The 13,906-nt window shown below is 37.1% G+C and overlaps 1 long non-coding RNA gene across 1 annotated transcript; it reads left to right on the top strand.

The window, feature by feature from the left end:
- Positions 1–3,567: 3,567 nt before the first annotated feature.
- Positions 3,568–9,247, top strand: LOC137095907 (uncharacterized). Its single transcript, XR_010909054.1, has 3 exons — positions 3,568–3,865; positions 5,692–5,793; positions 9,089–9,247. It is a non-coding gene; the product is annotated as an uncharacterized lncRNA (long non-coding RNA).
- The last annotated feature ends 4,659 nt before the right edge of the window (positions 9,248–13,906 follow it).

Raw genomic sequence — 13,906 nt, 5'->3', positions numbered from 1 at the left:
CTGGGGAACAAGCCCTATGAGGAGTGGCTTAAAGAGCTGGGCATGTTTAGCCTGCAGAAGAGATGGCTGAGAGGAGACATGATGAGGGCCATGGATAAGTATGTGAGAAGTCATAGGAGGAAGGAGCAAGCTTGTTTTCTGCTGCCCTGGAGACTAGGACACAGAAGAATGGCTTCAAACTACAGGAAATGAGATTCCACCTGAACATTAGGAAGAACTTCCTGACTGTGAGAGCTGTTCAGCAGTGGAACTCTCTGCCCTGGAGTGTAGAGGAGGCTTCTCCTTTGGAGGCTTTTAAGCAGAAGCTTGATAGCCATCTGTAGGGGGTGCTTTGAAATGTGATTTTCCTGCTTCCTGGCAGGGGGTTGGATGGGATGGCCTATGAGATCTCTTCCAACTCTAAGCAGAAATGCACATTGCTTTTAATAGAATAACAGACTAACTTCTGTAGATGTACCTAGAATTACCATTTTAAGGTTAAATATTAAATCCTAACAGCATTGTGAAGAAGTATAGTTCTTTTGAAGTAGTTTGTCCTTGATGGAAGTAATATTGTCTTAACACTTTAAAAGGATGGCAGATTAATGTAAAGATCTGTATACTTTTAGTTTAGGCCCCTTCCACACTGCCCCTATATCCTAGTATCAGATCCCAGATTATCTGTTTATCTCAGATTATCTGGTAATGGAGTCTCATATAATCCAGTTTAAAGCAGATAATCTGGGATCAGTTCCTGGGATATAGGGCAGTGTAGAAGGAGCTCTAGTGTGTATATGGAAATGCAGTTAAACTAGGTATCACAGTTGTGTAAGAGTTTGCATAATGTCTGTCATGGCTTTGAGTTTTCCCGTTGCACAATAGTCAGCTCCCACAAAGTCAAAAGTGACAGAGAGGACTGTGTGCGAGTGTGCCTGTAAAACGATTCTTTGCATTGGAGACTTTAGTTATGTAACCTTTAAAAAGGGGAATTATTTTTATCTAGTCAAGTGTCCCAAAGAATTCTAGCCTAAGTATGACTATACTGTCATTTTATGGCAAAATAATAGAAACATGAATGAAAGCATAAACACATTTTTTTTGTATTTTAATGCCAAAAAACCATAAGGAATCAATGTAACACTAATCTTTTCAAAATTGATTTAACAGATACCATGAAGTTTTGATTTTCAAAACAAGGGCATGGAACACTTGTGTTTGCAAATGCCATTATTCTCATCAGAAGAAATGGAAGAACCATGGCCAAAGAAACTTAAAATAGACAGAAGTTATATGCGCTCAGAGGAACCAAATAAACTGCTGGAAAGACTGTGTGGTGTAGATAAGAAGCCATCAAGCAAACCTCTCAGTTTCCCAATAATATCTTGGAGCTTTAGTCATTGTATAGGCAAATTGCAGGCAAATGACAATAGAAATTTAACAACCAATTTAAGACAAGATACACTTTTAAAACCTCACGAGAATGTCAATTTACAATCCATATTGGTCAGAAATGTATCATTCACTGAAACATGGACATTTGCAAGTAAAGATTGTAGAACTATAAACAATGGGACCTCTTCTGAGTTTAATAAAAGTCATAATTCCTTGGTTACAAAACCGGATTCCTGGGTGTTACCTGCTAAAGAAAGAGAAAAATCAACACAGAGTGGCAATATTTTAAAGGAGAATGAATTGCTAGCACTAAATGCAGCTTTTTACGATGTCTTGCCAGAAAATTTTATTGCAAAAATTGAATCTTTGCCTACTGATGGGCCAGAATTTCTAAGTAATGAATATAGTATAGGCTATCACCAAGTATATGAAATGTTAAGGTCAAATGAAAAATATATTCCAAAACATTTTTCATATGATGAAAACAATAATAGTCAAATCCAATACCGGAGTTCACCGTCCCGTAGTTTTATGAAAGGAGGAAAATCAAACTTTAAATCTTTGGCCCATGAATATCAAAGTGTCATGAATATGAATGGGAGTATTTTTTCCTATCAAAAGCAAACATCTGCAAATTATTATTTCAAAAGAAATAAAACATTTCAGAACGTATATAAACCTTATTCAAGAAATCTTAAAGTCGTAAATCCCAAATTAGTAAAACATGCTGCTTTGGGGTTATTTTTACAAGATACGGGAATATATAATGATAGCACCTCAACTGAGAAGAATGCAGACACAATATTCAGCCATATAATTGTCCAAAGAAAAATATCTAATGAAAATTATATCAAGGAATGTGTGATATTTTCCAGAGACACCAGAAAAGATTGTATCTTTTCAGTAGCTGCTAATGAAGAACAAACAGCAAACCTTATACATTCTAACAACCCAATTTTATCAGATAACAACTTTCCTAGCTCCATGTTGTGGAAGGAAAGCTTATGCAGTCCTAAACTAATGTATAGTCTCACAGAAAAGTCTCAAAATTTTGAATGTTTGGCTTCATTTCCCTCCTTTGAAAAATCAAGTTGTAAACTCACAGGTATTCAAACCGTTGTTATGGCAGCATGCATGCAAAAAGAGAAAGAAAGCACTTTCCAAGAAAACAATATTTTAAAAGAATATAACCAACATGGGACTGGAAGATTCAGAAATATCATTAATTTTAGAAACCAGAGCAAATCTTTTCTAAACTGCACAGGAATCCGCAAAAAACCACTGATGAACCAAAATAGATTCAATAGTAAGGATGGTCAAGGCACTTTTTGTGGTATTGTTGACAAGCAGGCCCATTTTTCCTGTTCTGATACATTCCAAAAAATTTGTCTCAGTGCAGAAGAAGCAGAGGAAATTTATTTTGTAGGCAAGATAATGTTTCATGCTGAAAAGAACAAAGAATATAGCAAAATACACACAGCCATTGATAAACAAATCCCCGACAGTGGTTCTTGTCCATCAAATCACAGTTGTGCCTCTTCAAAGCAGAATTTGTTAGAACAAGGATTCAAAGGTGAAAGGTCTCACTGTCCCAAAGATTTAAGCTGGTATCTTCAGAATGAAATCAGCTATGTGACCTTTCCAACAAATAGCCTTAATTCTGGTAACATATTTAACTTTTTCTCAAATGTTCACCAGTATTTTACTTCAGTTACATCTCATGAGCTTATTGATCAAAGTATAGTCAGTGTAAATAGATGGCACAGCAAGACTGCAATCCATATAAAAAGAAAAAACCTAAACTCTTTAGGGAGACGAGCTGAAGAAGCAGAAAATGAAAACCTTCAGGAAGATACTTTACTCAGCAACAAACACAATTCGGATGATATCCCTGTAAAACAAAACGTTGAGGATGTAGATATGATAGAAAATGCAGTTATCGTACTAAGTCATATAAAGCAAGTAAATCACTCTCGGAATTTAACTATGCCATATTTTAAAGACAAATCAACAATACTTTCAAGTAAAATGAAACAACAACATGATGCAACAGAAGAGAACTTTTCTTTGAACTCAGAATTAGTTAACAAAAATTACGAATTTGAAATGAAAAACCATTTTGACATGGTGCTGAAAGAGCTTCAGATGTTTCATGAGATTAGTAAGGAAAACGAAAATACTGGAGAAAGAGGTGAAATCAGCAAAGAAAATGGAAACACTCTCCCATGTCTAGAAAGAGACATAACGGAGGAAGTTCCCCTTGTTCTAAGTCACTGTGAGATGCTAGATGAAGATCCCAAAACCTTTTGTGAAAATAAAGCAGATGTCTCATTTTCCATTATGGATATTACTATGACCACTGTGCAGCAAAATAAGAATGAACACTGTTCACTTAAGGACATAGTGCTTACAATGCCCGGCGAGCAGGAAGTACCTCATGAGTTTTCTGTTTCAAGCACATCAGATGAAGAATTGTTCTATTCACCCTCTGAAGGTAACCAAACTATTTTTAAATATGTAAAATTAACCTTCCATTGCATTTTCCTATGCAGATCCTTTCTGTCTGTTTGAAAAGAATATGCTCAAAGTTGAGCCAGTTCCAGATTTAAGCAAGAACTGTAGCTTGGATATAGGACATTTAGTTGAGCTTAGTCTAGTGGGTACTGGTAAAACAGACATGGTTCTCTTACTACTATGGATTACTCTGAGCTTCTCTGAAACTTGGGAGCAGCCCCATGTTTCACGTTGGTGTATAGTGATCCAGCTATTCACATGAGCTAGTACTACCATGATGTTTTCCCTGTACTCTGCAGTATGGGGAAAACGGGTTGGCATTTACCTTTTCTGTTATTTGTCACTACAGCAGTAGCTGCTGAGCTCCAGATGCCTTTGTGAAGTCTTCTTTCTCCAGCTTGACCTGGGGAAAGGATGAGGAATGCTTACTCCTTTCTTCTAGTCATGTGATATTAGCAAATGCAGACAGTGGTGGCTGTCCATGCCTCTGTGGCCACTGCAGTAGAAAAATAAGAGTGATTGTCTAGCAGGACCGAACTGAGTTTGGCCAAAATGGACAGTCAGGACTCCATTCTGCTGCTGCAGCAGGACAGAAGTAGACAGTATAATTGCCCTCTGGGTTTGTCTGGAGTATTACCACTTGGGACTGGCCCCAGATTTTGTAGGAGGGCCCACAGGCAACATTATTACTAGCAAGGCAGATTAATAGTATAGGTTTGGGGGCTTTTGTGTGTATATTACTATAAGATAATTATGTAAGATATACTTGCATTTCTAACATGCACTCCATTTTTAGAGATGTTTTTATAGAGAAAATATGTGTCTTAGAATTGAAGAAATACAGTGTGTAAAATCGTTAGTAAGTGCAGTTGTGCCATCTGTGTGGATTTACATTATTATCACATGTCACAGACATTTTCAGTATAGGTACATTGTCTTTAATACACATAGGCCTAAGCTAGGCATATATTTTCTTATAAGACACGTGGACATTTTTCATTGTAATGCATTTCTCATTTGACACAATATCTTGACATTACATTTGATCATGAGACTTTACATCTTTAATATTTATCTTAAAAATTAAAGCCATAATGAGACATACCAGTCACACAGAATTGTGACTGTAAGGTGCAAAGCAGAAAATACAAGATGTTGATGATGGACAAATCATAATGGGTTTCACATGACACAGGGATGCATTTCAGGAGACAGTGGCAAGAGGTGACAGCAGTAGCATGCAAAGTCTGCTATTTCACTTTCCCATAATACCCAAAGACAAAAGTATGTCATAGATACTGTTTACAGTCACCACTTGAACTCAGCCACCTGGTATGGCTCAGAGCGTTCAGCGAAAAATAGCCATCCATGAAAGTTGTATCCATGGGAGGTCCTGGAACGAAACCAACAGAGTTTGGTTCCATGACCCCCCGTGGATACAAAAATCCATGCACCCTCAAGTCCTATCATTATATATGGTGGCATAGTAAAATTATGTGCTTTACATAAAATGGCAAAGATGTTGGATTTTTAAAAACATATTTTTAACCTGTGGGAAGTTGAATAAATACATAAATGATCAGACATCAGTGATGAATCCTGTTGGGAAATCAGGTGTCATCAGTTGTCAGGTACTGTTGTCAGCCTTTGTAACTGATTGAAGAAATAAAACAGGTGCATACTTTAGTGTGTTTATGTCATGTATTTTTGATCAAATGCAATCAGACTTAGAAAGAAAACGGGTTTATCTTTTAATATTATGTGTATACTTACAGCAAATTTGTTTCCTTCCCCATCCTTTTGAAGAACATTGCAGTTCTTGGTGTAAACAGCCTCTCAGTTGGAAACCTGCATTTGTCCCTCATTCATATACAGAAGAAAGAAGTTTCACCTTAGAACAAGAAAGAGGTAATGTATTCTTTTTTAGTTTCTAGAACAAGTGTTTCTAGTACTGAAACATATTTCCCTTTTCATTTTTGTGTAAGTTGGAGCAAATGATTATAGGAATGACCAAAATAAAACAAAAAGAAAATGACATACATACATACATACATGGAATAAATATGAAAACATTTACTGGCTTACTAAGACTTATTATCATAGAATAAAAATGCAACATTTGCAAAATAAAATATAGATTTTTCTCCACAAGCATAGTTCTATATAATCAGGAAATAAACTGAATAATCCCACTTATATCTATTTATGATCCAAACCCCGAAATAGATTTTTAAAGTTAACCTTCTATTGTATAACAAATTTCATTATCATTATCGAAAATGGCCCATCAAAAACTACAAATATTTTTGTTAACAGTGATTGAGGCCCAACTCATATTTACCAATAGAACTTCCATTTAGGGATTTCTTCCCTGCTCAGCACAGCCCCTAGCGCCCTTTAAATTAAAACTTTAACTTTGTATGGTTTCCAAAATGGAAAACACACACACAATACACAAACAACAGCAATGCCTTCTTCTTTCTAGATTTGCAAGCCGCCCAGCCCAAAATAGAGAATCTCTGTGACTCCTTAAAAGTGTCTCCCTCTTTCCACAGCCCCCAAAATTGAGAAGAAACCCCATGTCTTTCCTAAAGAACTTATCTCTCTTTTACTACAGCTGCAGCCAGCCCAGCTAGATGACTCTCCACTTTGTCCTGCCTGCCTGCCTTCCTGCCTATAGCTCCACCCTCTCCCTTCCTTCTTCAGAGGCAGAACGAGGCAAAATGGGAGGGTTAGGAAGATTTAAATCCCAAATGGCGGCCACTCTGCCTCCACCTCCTTTCTCCCTTCCCTCAGCTCTGATTGGCTGAGAGGAATGTCAACATGGCTTCACCTCACTAAGAGGGCTTGGTTGCTCTGTGACTTTTTAAACTGCATCACAGAGAAATACAAAGAAATCAAAACTTAAGAAGCACTAAAGTTTCAATTCTTTAGTTTCGGTTGGGGGCAATTTCTGTGCTTCTAAAATAGTGTTGTAAGTACAGATCATACAAAACTGATCAGACTTATGGCACTTTATGATTTTTTTTGCATAAGCCTAATATATACCATTCAGTTGCTGTCAATTTAGGATTACTGAATGAATTCCATAGAGATTTCTTAGGCAAGGAATACTCAGAGATGGTCTTGCCATTCCTTCCTCCAAAATATAGCAGCTGATATTTTCTGTTGGTCTCCTATACAAATTCTAACCAGGTGGCGTTTTAGAAGATTAAAAGAACTGGAAAAGGTTACATTAACACTTTTTCCTGACTACCTGGTGAAATGATTTTTTTTGTTTCCCATATTTCTTGAAAATGGGACTTAAAGCACAATATGAATTAAAACAGAACAACTAAACAATCAGCAGTACAAAAATTTAAAAAGCATTACACTTCAGTGGTTATGTAGGACTTTTTCACATGAAGGTACTATCCTGCAACATTATCTTGATCAGGGGCAGTGACAACGTACCATTATGGTAACACATCTCTTCAAGTATTTTGTTTCTATGATGCTTCCCTGTTCTGTGGTCCCATGGCACTACTTCCAGGTAGCAGTATAACTTTACCATCCCACAGTTCTGCTGCTCCGGATTGTTCTTCTTATTATTGTGAGGTTTTTTTTTTTTTTTTTTTTAGTAAAAGCAATTTTGCAATTACACTGACAAATAAAGCAGGCTGGGTTCCCCCTTGAGTTATTTTAACCCGAGGTGCAGCCACATTAAGCAGCTTTCTTCGGGTTTATGTAGAGCATTTTGTAATTGCCTGTGCACTTTGTAGCTGCCTGTGGGTTGATGCAACCCACACTAAATAGTATAAGTGCCTAAAGTTTATTTTTTAAAAAATTACATTTCTCCATTTATGTTAGAGGGGTTGAGGAAGAGAGGAAGAGCAGAACAATAATTTTGCCTGATAACACTTCTGTTCAGGTATGCTGGCACAGAAGTGGATCATGATAAACAACAAAATAGATTTTTGCACCATGTTGTCAGGAGCTATAAAAGGGGTTTGCCTTTACAAAGAAATCAAATAAATAGGGGAGGATGAGTTTGTTGAGAAGAGGTGGCAGATCAGCAATGGGTTGTGCATGGTGACAATTTGCCACCTTTGTGCAATAAAGCCCATTCTGTTATAAATTGCTGTCAAGTAATCAAAGTTACGTATAGTTTAAGCCTGAGTAACTACCTCATCACAGGCTGATTTGCCCATCATATGCTGCTTTTCAGCACTGAGCCCTTCACACGATGTATAGGCAATTCCGGCCAGGTTCAATGCCAAAATAAGGAAAGAAAACAGCGGATACCTTCCGCGGCAACACAGGAGCCTTCCCATGTTGCCTTGCCTGCAATGGGGGGAAGCTGAGCAGCAACAGAATGAGGGGCAAGCTATGGCGGATCATGCAGGGCAAATCCATGGGCCTTTATGATAAGGTCTTTAGTGCATAGTGCTACCCAATATGCTTTAATGCAGAGGCCACTTCATTATGGTTTATTAACCTTTGTCTCTGTTCTGCCATTTTCATTCAGAAGATTATTGTAGGAATTCTTCCAAGTCTTTTCTCTATCTAATATTTGTCCAAATATTATTGCAATATAAGGAATGATAGCTTTTTCTTATCTTTAGGCTGAAGACAAGATCATTGTAGGAATGAGAATATTTTTTGTCTTCTGGGGTTTTGTTTGCCCCAACTCATAAGAGATTCAAGCACATTTCCTAGTACTCTCTTTCACTTATAAGAGAGGCTTAAAAAATACTGAATGACTACATATCTGAATTGGCATTTCCCCATGTTACTTCCTAAATAATTCTTTGGGGAAAAACTGAAGTAGTCCAGCACTGGAATTGCGAATGGAAGAAATGTTATTTCTTATGCCTATCGTAAAAATGTAACACCAAAATGTATACAGAATTATTGCTGTTGTGCAGCTGTCAACACCTCATACTTACAGCATTTCGATACAAGTTTACTCACTATGATTCCATCCTATGGAAACCTGGGATTTATAGTTTGGTGATATACATAGCATTAACCACACACAGAAGCACTCTAATGCTGTATGTAGTTCAGAGGCCGAGATACTTAAGTTTTTAACAAATTGCGAATCCCAGGATTTCATAGGATGGACCCATGATAATTAAAGTGACATGTTTTTCTACCCTTCTCTGTAGCTGCACATACACACACACAATTTCTAAAGTTTTTTTGAAATCTTTTTATACAGGAAAATGTTTTCTCGATGGAGTTATAAAAGTACAGCCTCTTAAAACATGTCATCGTCCTTTACGAGTTGGATTGTCAAGGAGAGCTAAGCCCAGACAGCTTCATCCATACCTGAAATAATTCAGTTTACCACTTTTGAAGAAAATTCCTTATTTGAAACTTCTGTTCTGTTCTATAGTTTTTAAACATATTCACTTTAGGGTTTTAAATATTTAAACTACTGTAAGATGTTGAACTAAGGTACTCCCCAGGAGGATTTCATAATTTGCTTTTGAAATGAGCATGTACTAATAATTGTATTCTGCTAGATTTCTGTACTTTAATATTTTCATATTTAATACAATTCAAATACATGTGGTGTATGCATAATTGTCTAAATGTCATTTTTAAACACATCATAAAAATATGATATCATTTACCATTCTATCATAGTAGGTTATTTAACAGGTTCCCACAATGCTTGTAAATTTAAAAAATGTTATACAGTAAAACACTTCAGTCAATAATGATTTAAGTTTGTAGTCTTCATTATTTATTTTACCTCTTCCTGAGAATACTAATCTTCATGTTCAGCATATTAACACAAGCAGTTGAATAAAATGGTTCACAAAAGGAAAATTCAACAAGACATACTTTACTTGGTTAAGAAAGACACAAGAAATATACTGGGAAAAGCCAGTAAGGTAAACAAATTTAGCCCCTTTCAGCTGCTAGGCAACATCCTCTTGTGATTCGTATTTCTATCTAAAGCTCTCTGCATGTAACCAGAGCAGTTGGTTAGCCCTATATATTTTCAGTTGTACATATACACTGCTTTAAACTTTGAAGATGTCAAAAGTGAAGTTGCAATATTTTCCTATGGTATGACTCCATTGCTGCTGCACATATGGGAAAAGGAGAAGACACATTTGGGAGTGCTGAAGGTGACAACACAGGCATCCATTTGTTACATGATTTCAGCTACCACAAGAACCACGGGTACAGAGCTCGACATGCCAAGCTCAAGAGATCAACTGAGACAAACTGATTGAAGGCAAAGAGTCAGAGATTTATTCACTCAGCAGTAGTGGATGAGTCTGTGCTCCAAAGACTGACATGAGGCATTGAAAATATACAGAAGCATTAATAGCAGTTTGACAGCAGTTCAAATCAAGGGATTTTTGCTGCTCTGGGTGGTGATTGGTTCAGCACACAGCCAGCTAGGATCAATGCACTGGTTGGATGAGCCTTACTGTCTTCTGTTGTCACTGATTGGTTCTGAGACTGACATAAATTTTAATAAACTGTCATGGCTCTGTTTGAAGTTTGTAGCTCCCCGCTTCTCTGTTTTATGTGGGGAAGAAGGAATGCGGGCAGGGTCCAAGTTATTGGGTGTTAATGATGGAAGTTTTCCCTCCCTGGGGGATGCCAATAGTTAATGTTGGCAAAACAATGGGTGGCGAGGGGTATTAGCCAGCTTAAATGGGTCCCTAGGTGAAGGACAAAGGCAGAGTATTGGGCAACTTTCCTGAGCTTTGATTTGCATCCATTGTTAGATGTCTGGAGGTATTGTTAGGGAATTATGCCTATCACCTATGGTATGACTCCATTGCTGCTGCACATATGGGAAAAGGAGGCATTGGGATTTTCCTATATTTCCCCCTGGTGAGTATATGGGTGTTTGTGAAACTTGTTTGTCCAGGCTAAAAATCATTGAGGTTAGCCCAAATTAGGTTTCTGGGTGAATTGTCACTTTGGACTTGACTACCGAGTCCTTTTCATTGCTGTAGGTTTTGAGGTCCCAGGATTTCAATAACTGCATTTATAGATACAGCTATCTCCCAATTTGACACATATTTCCATATTCTCAGACCCTAGGTACTTGGATTCTACAGTGTGTATAGCCCCACATGAAATTGATTTCTTTTCACAGGATGCTAATGGAAGGCAGGGAGTACAAAGATTTAGCAAAAAAAGAATTATGTGTATGCCTTCAAGTTCGCTGCTGATTTATGGTGATCCTATGCATTTCTGTAGTTTCCTTAGGCAAGGAATACATACAGGGAGTTTTGCCAGTTCATAGTGCTATAGTAACAAATCTGCTGTTGATCCTCCAGTTTGGGGAGAGGCCTTTAAACTGCATTACCTATAAAGACCCATGGTTTGGAGGGGGGAATCAAGTCAATAAGTATGCACTCTTTAACAGCCACCTACAGAACTAAGCAGTACAACATTGCAGAATTGCTTTACAGTGCATAACATTGTTTCCTGCTCTTTCTTTCTTCCAATGAGCTTTTATTTTTATAATCTACTAGCTGTCCCTGCCACATGTTGCTGTGGCCCAGTCTGTGTATATGTGCTTTGTGTGTGTATATATTTGTGTATATATGTGTGTTTGCACATATATGTGTGTGGTTTTGTGCCTGCGGTGTAATGTAATTTTTGTTTTTTGGCTTTTTAAGTCTCTTCCACTGTGTTTTTCAGTGGTTTTATGAGTGATGGTCACTCGTTGGCCGGATATGTGTATTGTGCCCAAATTTGGTGTCAATTAGCCCAGTGGTTTTTGAGTTATATTAATTCCACAAACGATCATTACATTTTTATTTCTATAGATTGCAGTGATTTATTCCTCAAAGAGGTCTCTAGCCTTGTTCAAGGAGATTCAGGCTTGGTCCTCTTGAACACTAGAATCAAGGATGCCCAAAATATATATTTCTTCCCAGATTTTATTTTTTATTTTATTTGCTTATTCTGATACACATGTGTTTGTAAATTCACTATAAACCCGTAGATTTCTTGTCAAAAATGATTCTAAACTAATATCCTGAGTACTTATTGGGCGGTATACAGTATTTTGGTTTGTGTGTTGCCTCTGATCCAGAAGCATTTGGATAATGGTTTCAATACTATTCTGGTTCGGGGGGGGGGGGGGGCATTTTTGAACTTAGATTCTGGTTGTTTCCCAAAAAAAGAAGATTTTTTTAAAAAAATTAAGAATATATTTCTTTTGTAGCTTCTTGCGAAAACAGTATTATAAATACAAGTCAGAAGAATTTTAATTAATGCTTATAATAAAAATAATTTCTGTTGAAATATTCATATATAAAATTAAGTATAGATTCCTAGTATAAAAATACACTTCCCATAACTTAAAAATCTTACACAATATTATACAAACTCATACAAAGATTTTAACAATAAAAATTTAATAGGGATGTTTTAAATTTATGAATTATTGAATTATATGATTATACCAGCTAGCAGCAGTCTTCAGAAGTCATTTTGTATGAAATAGATAACAGTAAAGTTTTACAATTAATAAAGTCTTGCAATAAACTCTATCAAATGCCTGCATTAAATCTCAGTGTGCTCCTGCTATAGGAGAAAATGTTGCTAAGGAAATCTGATGCTTCTGTAGGGAAGGGAGCAAATAATGGAGGCTGGGTTTTATGATTGTGATTAGAAATTCTTCTCTATTTGTACAATTGGAAAGTCAAGCTCTTGCCATACTGTTAATGAGGAAAAAATGCTAAACAAGGGAATACTGATACTTCGTACAGTATCTGTATTCCCTCCTAACACGTGGAGAGCCTTAAGAATTTTGTCATATGAGGCCGGCAAGCCAACATTGCAGCTGGACCATCACCTTTGGTGATGGTTCCTATCACATGACACTGGCTTGCACTTACACAGATCATATATTGCAGCTTGAAGGCAGGTCAAGTTTGGGATGTTTACATTGCATACATCATGCATGTGCTACGGCATGCATTAAACCTGAAACGGCATCTAAAAAAACTCACCAGGATATCTGAAACAAGCCACAAAATTCACTGCAGCCGTTCAGAGTGCATCCCATGCAGAGCTGGAATCCAAGGCTGAAAAAGCACTCGTCAAGAAAGGGCTAGCACCAATGCAGTTTACAAATCTGGAGATGCAGCCTGCCAGAAGGTAAACAAATACCCCAATGGAGAGGAAACCACATCATTCCCATGGGAATGTGTGCCTTTTGCTATTTTGTTCTTATTTCCAGTGCTTTGCCATGGTCTAGCTCTGATCCAAAATGAACAAGGCAATACACACTAGTGTATCCCAGTGGATTGGGTAAGGGAAATAAAAACATTCCTGGGTTCAGTTCCTACCCTCATTCAGCAGATACTGTTGTCACTGTCTCAGCCTCCAACTGGTTCCTGGTGCAATTGTGTAAGCTCTTCACAGCAGAAATTGTTCTTTTAAATCCACCTCCAAATTTCATAGTGTTCTGTGTAAAATCAGTCTGGGTGCATCCCACTACTGGTTTGCCTCCTTTTCATAATTCTCCCATCCCTAAGAATTGATGAGTAAACCAATCCCACAATATTCCCATCATCTACCTTAGTGCAAAGATTCTCTTCTGTTTTTCTGCCAGCATACCATCAATAAAGTCAGAGGATTGAATTCTCCTCTCCCCTCTATTCCTCACTATTCCTAATCGATTTTCCTTTTATTTTATCATTTAGATTTATATTTACCTTGTTTGTTTTCAAATTTTGGAATTACACAGTTGTGCTACAAATAAGAACAAGAATGAGGTTATGATGGTGTATGGGAGTTTGATCCCGAGACTACGGAATGGTGAATTGAAGCAATCATGCTAATGAAGAGAAGTACAATATTGAAGGTGATCAACACAGTATGTATCCACTATCTATGCTAATGTGACACTAGTGGAATAGTGGGTTGGTATGATAAAAGCTCTACATGTGTTTTATTGGAATCAAATGAAAGTGTAAATTGGCAAGTGACCCTATGCATTGACTAGGTGTATAATCCATTTATTTGTAACAATCTGACAAAATTG

This window comes from Anolis sagrei, chromosome 1 (assembly GCF_037176765.1).
Source record: "Anolis sagrei isolate rAnoSag1 chromosome 1, rAnoSag1.mat, whole genome shotgun sequence".
Classification (NCBI taxonomy): domain Eukaryota; kingdom Metazoa; phylum Chordata; class Lepidosauria; order Squamata; family Dactyloidae; genus Anolis; species Anolis sagrei.
The sequence above is the reverse complement of the archived record's forward strand: the minus strand, read 5'-3'. Positions and strand labels throughout refer to the sequence as shown.